This window comes from Sorex fumeus, unplaced genomic scaffold (assembly GCF_029834395.1).
Source record: "Sorex fumeus unplaced genomic scaffold, SorFum_2.1 ptg000036l, whole genome shotgun sequence".
NCBI classification, from domain to species: Eukaryota; Metazoa; Chordata; class Mammalia; order Eulipotyphla; family Soricidae; genus Sorex; species Sorex fumeus.
This window is the reverse complement of record NW_026606093.1, coordinates 5,269,631-5,277,993: the sequence shown is the minus strand read 5'-3', so window position 1 is coordinate 5,277,993 and position 8,363 is coordinate 5,269,631. Positions and strand designations below refer to the sequence as shown.

The 8,363-nt window shown below is 44.7% G+C and overlaps 1 pseudogene; it reads left to right on the top strand.

The window, feature by feature from the left end:
* The first annotated feature begins 7,553 nt into the window (after positions 1 to 7,553).
* Positions 7,554 to 7,994, top strand: LOC130027245 (coiled-coil-helix-coiled-coil-helix domain-containing protein 2-like; annotated as a pseudogene).
* The last annotated feature ends 369 nt before the right edge of the window (positions 7,995 to 8,363 follow it).

Below are 8,363 nucleotides of genomic sequence, written 5' to 3'. Positions count from 1 at the left end.
TTGGCCACATTTACTCCTGGCTTTGTGCTCAGGGATTACTCCTAGCAGTGCCCAGGGGACCAAGTATTGTTCCACTGATCAAACCAGGGTCAGCTGTGAGCATGACAAGTGCCTTAACCTCTGTACTGTCTATCACTCTGACCCCTCATTGCAGATTGTAATTTGATATCCTCTATTCCAAAGAAGGTTAAAGGACAAATTGGATGAAACTTTCAAAGTGCACTGTAAAAAATAATTTAGCCAGGAACTGCAGAGATAGTTCAAAGGGCTGGAACCCTGGGTTCAATCTCCAGCATCATAAGGATCCTCATAACACCATCAGGAACAACCCCTGAGCACTGTGTAGGTACCACCAAGTATGTTCTCCCCCCCAAAAGAAAGTTAATAAAAAATAATTTAATTCGGGAAAAAATCGATTTAAATTTCTGAACCTGTCTTGCTCTGCTGAGCCCAGCAGAATGGCTACCACAAAGAAGGGTGATGAGAAGAAGAAGGGCCACTCTGCCAGCAATGAGGCGGTGACCCCAGAATACTCATCGACATTCACAGGTGCATCCACAGAGTGGGTTTCAGGAAGCATGCACCTTGGGCAAAGAGATCCGGAAGTTTGCCATAAAGGAGATGGGTACCCCAGATGTGTGAATTGGTACCCAGTTCAACAAAGTTGTCTGGGCCAAAGGAATAAAGAATATCCCATACCAAATCCATATACATTTGTCAAAAATATATACATAATGAGGATGAATATTCCCCAAACTTGATGACATCATTACTTGTAACCACTTGTCATCCGCTGTTCGTCGAGCAGGCACCAGTAACATCTCCATTTGACCCTGTTGTGTGCTAATGTAGTCCAATGGCATCTGCTCACTCCAGGAACACGAAGAGCATCAAACCGTTTGTTCAGGGTCTTGGTGAAGAAGTCCAACCATCCAATAGGTGGACGGCCAGGTGTTCTTTTGACGTCCCGTGGAATTCAGTCGGTAATGGCTCTAGTCCAGCAGTCCTCTCCAAATCGCATTACGTGTCCAGCCCATCTGATTTTCAACACCTTGGCAAATGAGACAGCATCCCTGATCTTTGATTGTCGATGGAGGTTGGAACTCTGGATTCCTTCTCTCACTTGAATGAAGCGTGATACTTCAAGCATAGCTCTTTCGATTCCTCTTTGGGTGACCTGAATAGCGTTCTCATCTTGTTTTTGTAGGGTCCAGGTCTCTGAGGTGTATGTTAGTGCAGGGAGAACGGTGGAGTCGAAGAGATGTGCCTGGAGCCGGAGATTCTTTGTCCTCTTAGCTATTTCTTCAATGCTCTTGAAGGCATTCCACGCCGCTCTCTTCCTCCTGCACAGTTCTGGCACCACGTCATTTATCATGTTGAGTTCTTGACCCAGGTATACATAGATGCTGCATTTGGAGATGTTCATTCCATTGAGAGCAAATGGAACATCAGGGACTAGTTCATTTTTCATGAACATTGTCTTGGTGAAATTCAGCTGCAGTCTGACGTTTCCACACTCACAGTTGAAGTAGACCAGCATTTGTGCTGTTTGGCTAATGTTTGGTGTCATTAGAACGATGCCATCAGCAAAGTGGAGGTGGTGTAGTTGCCGACTGATTTTCACTCCCATTCCTTCCCATTCCAGTTGCCGCATGACATTCTCGAGGGTGGCACTGAAGAGTTTTGGTGAAATGGTATCACCGTGCTGAACCCCTTTTTATGACACCCTAAAGTTATCAAATCACATACACACAGAGTCTTTAAATCTGTGTTTGCCAAAATATTTTTGTTGTAAAATAGTTGTAGTGTGCCAAGAGCTTCTAAATTTAAAAACTAGGTATTCTTTCATAATTGATTTTTATTACCCAAATTTATTTCAAAGATTTTGCTATTTCTCTGGCCCCAATTTTTGCAACAATTTTATAAATCACAGGTGCGTTCCTAGAGTACAAATACCACGGCCCTTATTATCTAGAATGTCACGGCAGAATCATGGCAATAAAAGTACCTATAATCGGGCTAATACAGGGAAATACTTGCAAGCTGCCAGCACAAGTCAGGCCTAAGCCCTCACTGCAACAACCCACCTCACCCTAGTCCCCACAGAACACCCTCAGAGTCTTTGAGGCAGAGGGAAAATAGCAGTTCCCAGTCTGAAGACCGTGAGAGAAGCAAACAAGGGGAGAACATGAGCATCCTGAAGGAGAACTTGGACTGGTTGCGAGATTGTCCAGGAGGCCAGAGAATATTCCCAAAGGAGCTTCTCTTCAAGCACCCCAAGAGCACTCCCACCCTCAGCCTGAAGAATGCAAGAGTTCGTGGAAGAACGAGGGGATTGTTCTCAGTCAAGTCCCTACAGATGTCCCTCCCATCCCTGCTGCCGTCTCATCTGCTGCCCCCTGGGCTGGGCATCTATATAGGAAGGCGCCTGATACCCTCCACCTTGTGATGAAGACTCAGGTGTTTACTGTCTCAGGAGGGGAGTCACATTGCAAGCTTTGGCTGGACGTTGGCTTGGTCTTTGGAGCTGCACTGCTTATGTTTTCATTCTAGGAAAGCTGCATTCCTGTCATACGATAAGAGAACAGATGCTAAAACGAGGCTAACTCATACTTACAGGGTAATTAACAAGCATGTCATTGCTACCTACTGTAATCATTTGGTAATAAATTTTCTGGTAATGTTATATAGCTCAATATAAAATAGTTTTTGATCAGGGATGAGACAAGGATGCCCACTCTCTCCACTGCTGTTCAATATAGTACTGGAAGTACTTGCAATGGTGGTTAGGCAAGAAAAATATATTAAGGGCATTCAGGTAGGAAAAGAAGAAATCAAGCTCTCACTATTCGCAGATGATATGATACTATACTTAGAGAACCCAATAACCTCCACCAAAAAACTCTTAGAAACAATAGACTTGTATAGTAAAGTTGCAGGCTATAAAATCAATACCCAAAAGTCCATGGCTTTCCTATATGCAAGTAGTGAGAGAGAAGAAAATGACATGGAAAAAAAATCCCGTTCACAATTGTGCCCCAGAAAATCAAGTAACTAAGAATCAGCTTAACTAAGGAAGTAAAAGACCTGTACAAAGAAAACTACAAAACTCTACTTCAGTAAATAAAAGATGACATGAGAAAATGGAAAGATATCCCCTGCTCATGGATCAGGAAAATTAACATTGTCAAAGTGGCAATACTTCCCAAAGCATTGTACAGATTCAATGTGATCCCTATAAGGATACCCATGACATTCTTCAAAGAAATGGAGCAAACACTCCTGAAATTTATATGGAACAATAATTTCCCACGAATAGCTAAGCAATTCTTGGGAGAAAGAAAATGGGAGGAATCAACCTCCCTAACTTCAAACTCTACTACAAGGCAGTGAAACAGCATGGTACTGGAACAAAGGCAGAGCTGCAGAATCAATGGAACAAGGTTGAATATACTGACATCTCCCCCAAACATATGATCATCTAAGCTTTGATAAGGGAGCAAGAAATGTGAAGTGGAGCAAGGAAAGCCTTTTTAACAAATTGTGCTGGCAAAACTGGACAGCTACATGCAAAACAATGGGCTCAGATCTCTGCCTAACACCATGTACAAAAGTATGATCAAAATAGATTAAAGACCTCAACATCAGACCGGAATCCATAAGGTACATTCTTCAAGACAAGTTTGGCAAAACCTTCCACGACATTGAAGCCAACGGTATCTTCAAAGATGTCATGCCACTCGCCAAGCAAGTGAAAACAAAGATAGACAAATAGGACTATCTTAAACTAAGAAGCTTCTGCACCTCAAAAGAAACAATGACCAAAATACAAAGACAGTCTACAGAATGGTAAAGGATATTTGCCCAATACTCATCTGAAAAGGGGTTGATATCAAGGATATACAAAGTACTGGTTGAACTCCATAAGAAAACATCCAACCCCATCAAAAAATGGTGTGACGAAATGAACAGAAACTTTCTCAAAGAAGAAATTCGAATGGCAAAAAGGCACATGCAAAAATGCTCTACATCATTAATCATCAGGGAGACGCAAATCAAAACAACAATGAGATATCATCTCACACCACAGAGACTGGCCCATATCCACAAGAACAAAAGCAACCGATGTTGGCATGAATGTGGAGAGAAAGGGACCCTCCTTCACTGCTAGTGGGAATGCCAACTGGTTCAGCCCTTTGAAGAACAGTATGGACGATTCTCAAAAAATTAGAAATTGAGCTCCCATTTGACCCAGCAATACCACTCCTGGGAATATATCCCAGAGAGGCAAAAAAGTATAGTCAAAGTGACATCTGCACTTGTTTATTCATTGCAGCACTCCTTACAATAGCCAGAATCTGGAAAAAACCTGAGTGCCTGAGAACATATGACTAGTTAAAGAAACTTTGGGACATCTACACAATGGAGTAGTACTATGTAGCTGTTAGAAAAGATGAAGTCATGAACTTTACATGCAAGTGGTACTACATGGAAAGTAATGCTAAGCGAAATGAGTCAGAAAGAGAGGGACAGACATAGAAAGATTGCGTTCATCTGGGAAACATAAAGTAACAAAATAGGAGATTAACACCCAAGAATAGCTGAGATAAGTACCAGGAGGTTCACTCCATGGCTTGGAGGCCAACCACACATGCTAGGGGAAAAGGCAGCTCAGATAGAGAAGGGAGCACCAAATAAAGGGTGTTGGGAGGATCCTCCCAGGATGGGAGATGCATGTTGAAAGTAGACTATAGACCAAACACAATTGCCACTCAATACCACTTTTGCAAACCACAGCACCCAAAAGGAGAGAGAGAACAAAAGGAAATGCCCTGCCACAGAGGTGGGATGGGATGGGCAGATGAGGGGGTTGGGAGAGATACTGGGATCATTGGTGATGGAGAATGGGCACTGGTGGAGGGATGGGTACTTGATCATTGTATAACTGAAACCCAAGCACAAAAATTTGTAAGTCTACAACTGTACCTCATGGTGTTTCACTAATAAATTTAAAAAATAATAATAATAAAATAAAATAGTTTTTGACTTACTAATTATTATGTATGTAATATTCTAGCAAAAACTTCTGTGAACTTAACTCATTTAAAACACTTTATATGTTTGAGGGTGGGGGATTTTTTTTTTTTATGTAGGAGTACTGCTATTTATTCAGCCACTGATTAGGTTGATTGAATTTTGCATGAACTCCACCTTACTTTTTTTTCCCTTTTTTTTTTCACTTTTTGGGTCACACCCGGAGATGCTCAGGGATAGCTACTGGCTCTGCACTCAGGAATGATTCCTGGCAGTACTCGGGAGACCATATGGGATGCTGGGAATTGAACCCGGGTTAGCCGTGTGCAAGGCAAAAGCCCTACCCACTGTGCTATCGCTCCAGCCCCTTTTTCCCATTTTTTATAATTTTATTTATTGAATCACCGTGAGAGCAGTTACAAAGCTTTCGGGTCTAAGTCTCGGTCATACAATGAAACACCCATACCTTCACCAGTGCCCATTCTCCACCACCAAAAACCCCAGTGTACCCCCATCCCATACCCTCCCCCTACTTGTGGGGCAGAATGATTTCCAAATCACTCTCTCTCTACTTTGATCACATTCAACATTTCGACACCACACCCACCATTATTATTTGGGATTTTACCCCAACACTCAGATCTGCTGAAAAGGCAACAGTAGACAATTTGCTTTCTGTTGCTGGTCATGAATAATATATGATGTCGTGCGGTTGCAGTAGTGGCTGCACAATTTTTGAAATTCCAAAATTTTAACAATTAAATCTGGAGAGATTTCCTGCCCAAACCTGCTAGGTTCCAAGATCTGTTTCTGACTCTCTGGGATCATGACCATTAAGCAGCTTGATCAGGAGCCAGAGAGGCCGTTAGTAGGTGGCGACTCACAGTCTCTTTGGGGTGGGAAGGAAAGCGCCAACTCCACCCCCATCCCATGAGGCCCGCGTGTCTTGTCACTGCGGGCCCAAACCTGACTGTCCAGTCGTCTCTGGCGGATGGTGGCCACTGAGCCGCCAAGGAGGAGCAGGCCAAGGCACAAAACCTATTCCAACCTGGGGTGGCCCAGAGCCGGTAACCTACTGCGTGGCCCACACGCATTTCTGCCAAAAGCCATTGGATTTTGAGGTTTGTTTCTGAGACTCCAGGATTATGGCCGTTAAGTAGCTTGATCAGGAGCCGGAGAGGTCGTTAGTGGGTGGCGAGTCGCAGTCTCGTTGGACAGGGAGGGAAGGGCCGGCTCCACCCCCATCCCATGAGGCCCCACATGTCTCGTCACTGTGGGCCCAAACCTCACTGTCCAATGGCCTCTGGAAGATGGCCACAACCAGGCCTCCAAGGAGGAGCAGGCGGAGTGACAGCAGCCTTCCCCCCTGGGGTGGCCTGGTGACAGTAACCTACTGCGTGGTCAAGACGCATTTCTGCCAAAAGCCGCTGGGTTCTGAGATTCGTTTCTGAGACTCTGGGATCATGACCGTTAAGCAGTTCAATCAGGAACCAGAGAGGCCATGCCTCCAATTATATAGCTGACCCAGAGGTGGTTTGTGGGTGTGTCTCCCACATACCTAACTTTTGGCTATTTACTTTCTTGAATAAACTTTTTTCTTGGTAAACTTTGCCCCAAGGTTCTGGGGTCTGGCCAAAGGCACAGCAGCAATTTTGGGGTATCTAGAAGTCTGAAGGCGCCATGAGGCTGCTGATGCACTCGCCTCACAGGTACAGATTGACCTGCTGGCGGCACCATACCCCCGTGGGGATATTTTTTGAGGTTTATATTTGGACCATACCTGGCATTGCTCGGAGCTTACTCTTGTCTCTACATTCAGAAATCACTCCTGGAGGGGCTCAGGGGATCAATTGAGGGCTAGAGATTGAACCCGAGTGGGCAGCATACAAGGCAAGTTCCCTACCAGCTATACTATCTCTCTGGCTCCAAATACTTCAACCTTTTTTTTTCTTTTGCTTTTTGGGTCACACCCAGCAATGCTCAGGGGTTACTCCTGGCGCTGCACTCAGGAATTACTCCTGGTGGTGCTTGAGGGACCATATGGAATGCTGGTTATCAAACCCAGGTCGGCCGTGTGCAAGGCAAGCATCCTACCTGCTATACTACCACTCTGGCTCCTAATAAAAGAAAGACCTAATAACATTTGTTGTGAAGATGACTCTATAAGGGATAAATCCCAAATAAATGTTATGACCTTACACTCAAAATTGTAGAGAACATTACTTGTCTAAGTGAGGGCAGGCTATTTATGAAAGATGAAGCTGGAAAGATAATACAGTGGTTAATGTGCTTGCCTTGCATTTGGCCAATCTGGGTCCAATCCCCACCCCAAGACTGCCAAGAGTGATCCCTGAGCAACCTGGCTTAGCAGCACGCAAAACAAGCACCTTCGCCACTGTACTGTCACTCTAGCAGACATGTATGAGTTATCTGATAAACTGGTCAGCACAAAAAGAAATCAGAGGAGCACCTGAGTTCTCCTCACTCTCTTGTACAGGCCAAGCCGCTGCACAGTTGTCATGCCTCATGGAAGCTGAAGCCACACCTCCCACGTGACCCCTGTGGCCAGCTGGGCACCGCAGATGAGAGCTGCACCCAGGCTGGCGCCAGCAATCCAGCTACCAGCTACAGCACCACCATCTGCTCTTGGTTGACCAGACGCTGCTCCCGGCAGCTTGGTCTCATGGCCCAGATGGCAAGTGTTTCAGCTGGTGGACCATGAACTCTGCTGCTGGCCTTGCTATTGGCCATGTCATCACTGGGAGCTTCAGTGGAGGAAGCAATACTGAGTCCACAAAGCCTGGTATCGCTTGCCAGGAACCTCAGGGGAACCAGCCGTTCCTTACCAACAGCAGCGGCTGTCCAGGCCCCGTCATTTTGAGATGAAACAATTTTTGGAGTCTATCCAGAACCAGGATGACCTTAAGCATTGTGAGGTTTTCAGTGAGATGCTGAAATAATGCAGCTTTGCAAAAGTATGAGCCTAATCAAGAAGCTGAAGGAGGAGGGATACTGGGATCACTGGGGGTGGAGAATGGACACTGGTGGAGGGGTGGATACTCCATCGCTGTATAACTGAAACTCAAGCACAAAAACGTGTAATGTCCACAACTGTATCTCACAGTGTTTCACTAATAAAAATTTAAAAAAGAGAAGTTGAAGGAATGCAAAAATCACCTTTCATGACCAAGTTCAATACAATTAGTAGTGAAATGCAAAGGGTGAAGCCACCACTGAAGCCTTTTCTCAGTAGCTTCTTTTGCTTCCAGTTTGCATGGAAGAAGATATTGTTGTCTAACCCACAGACTGGTTCATTGAGATGGTACTGA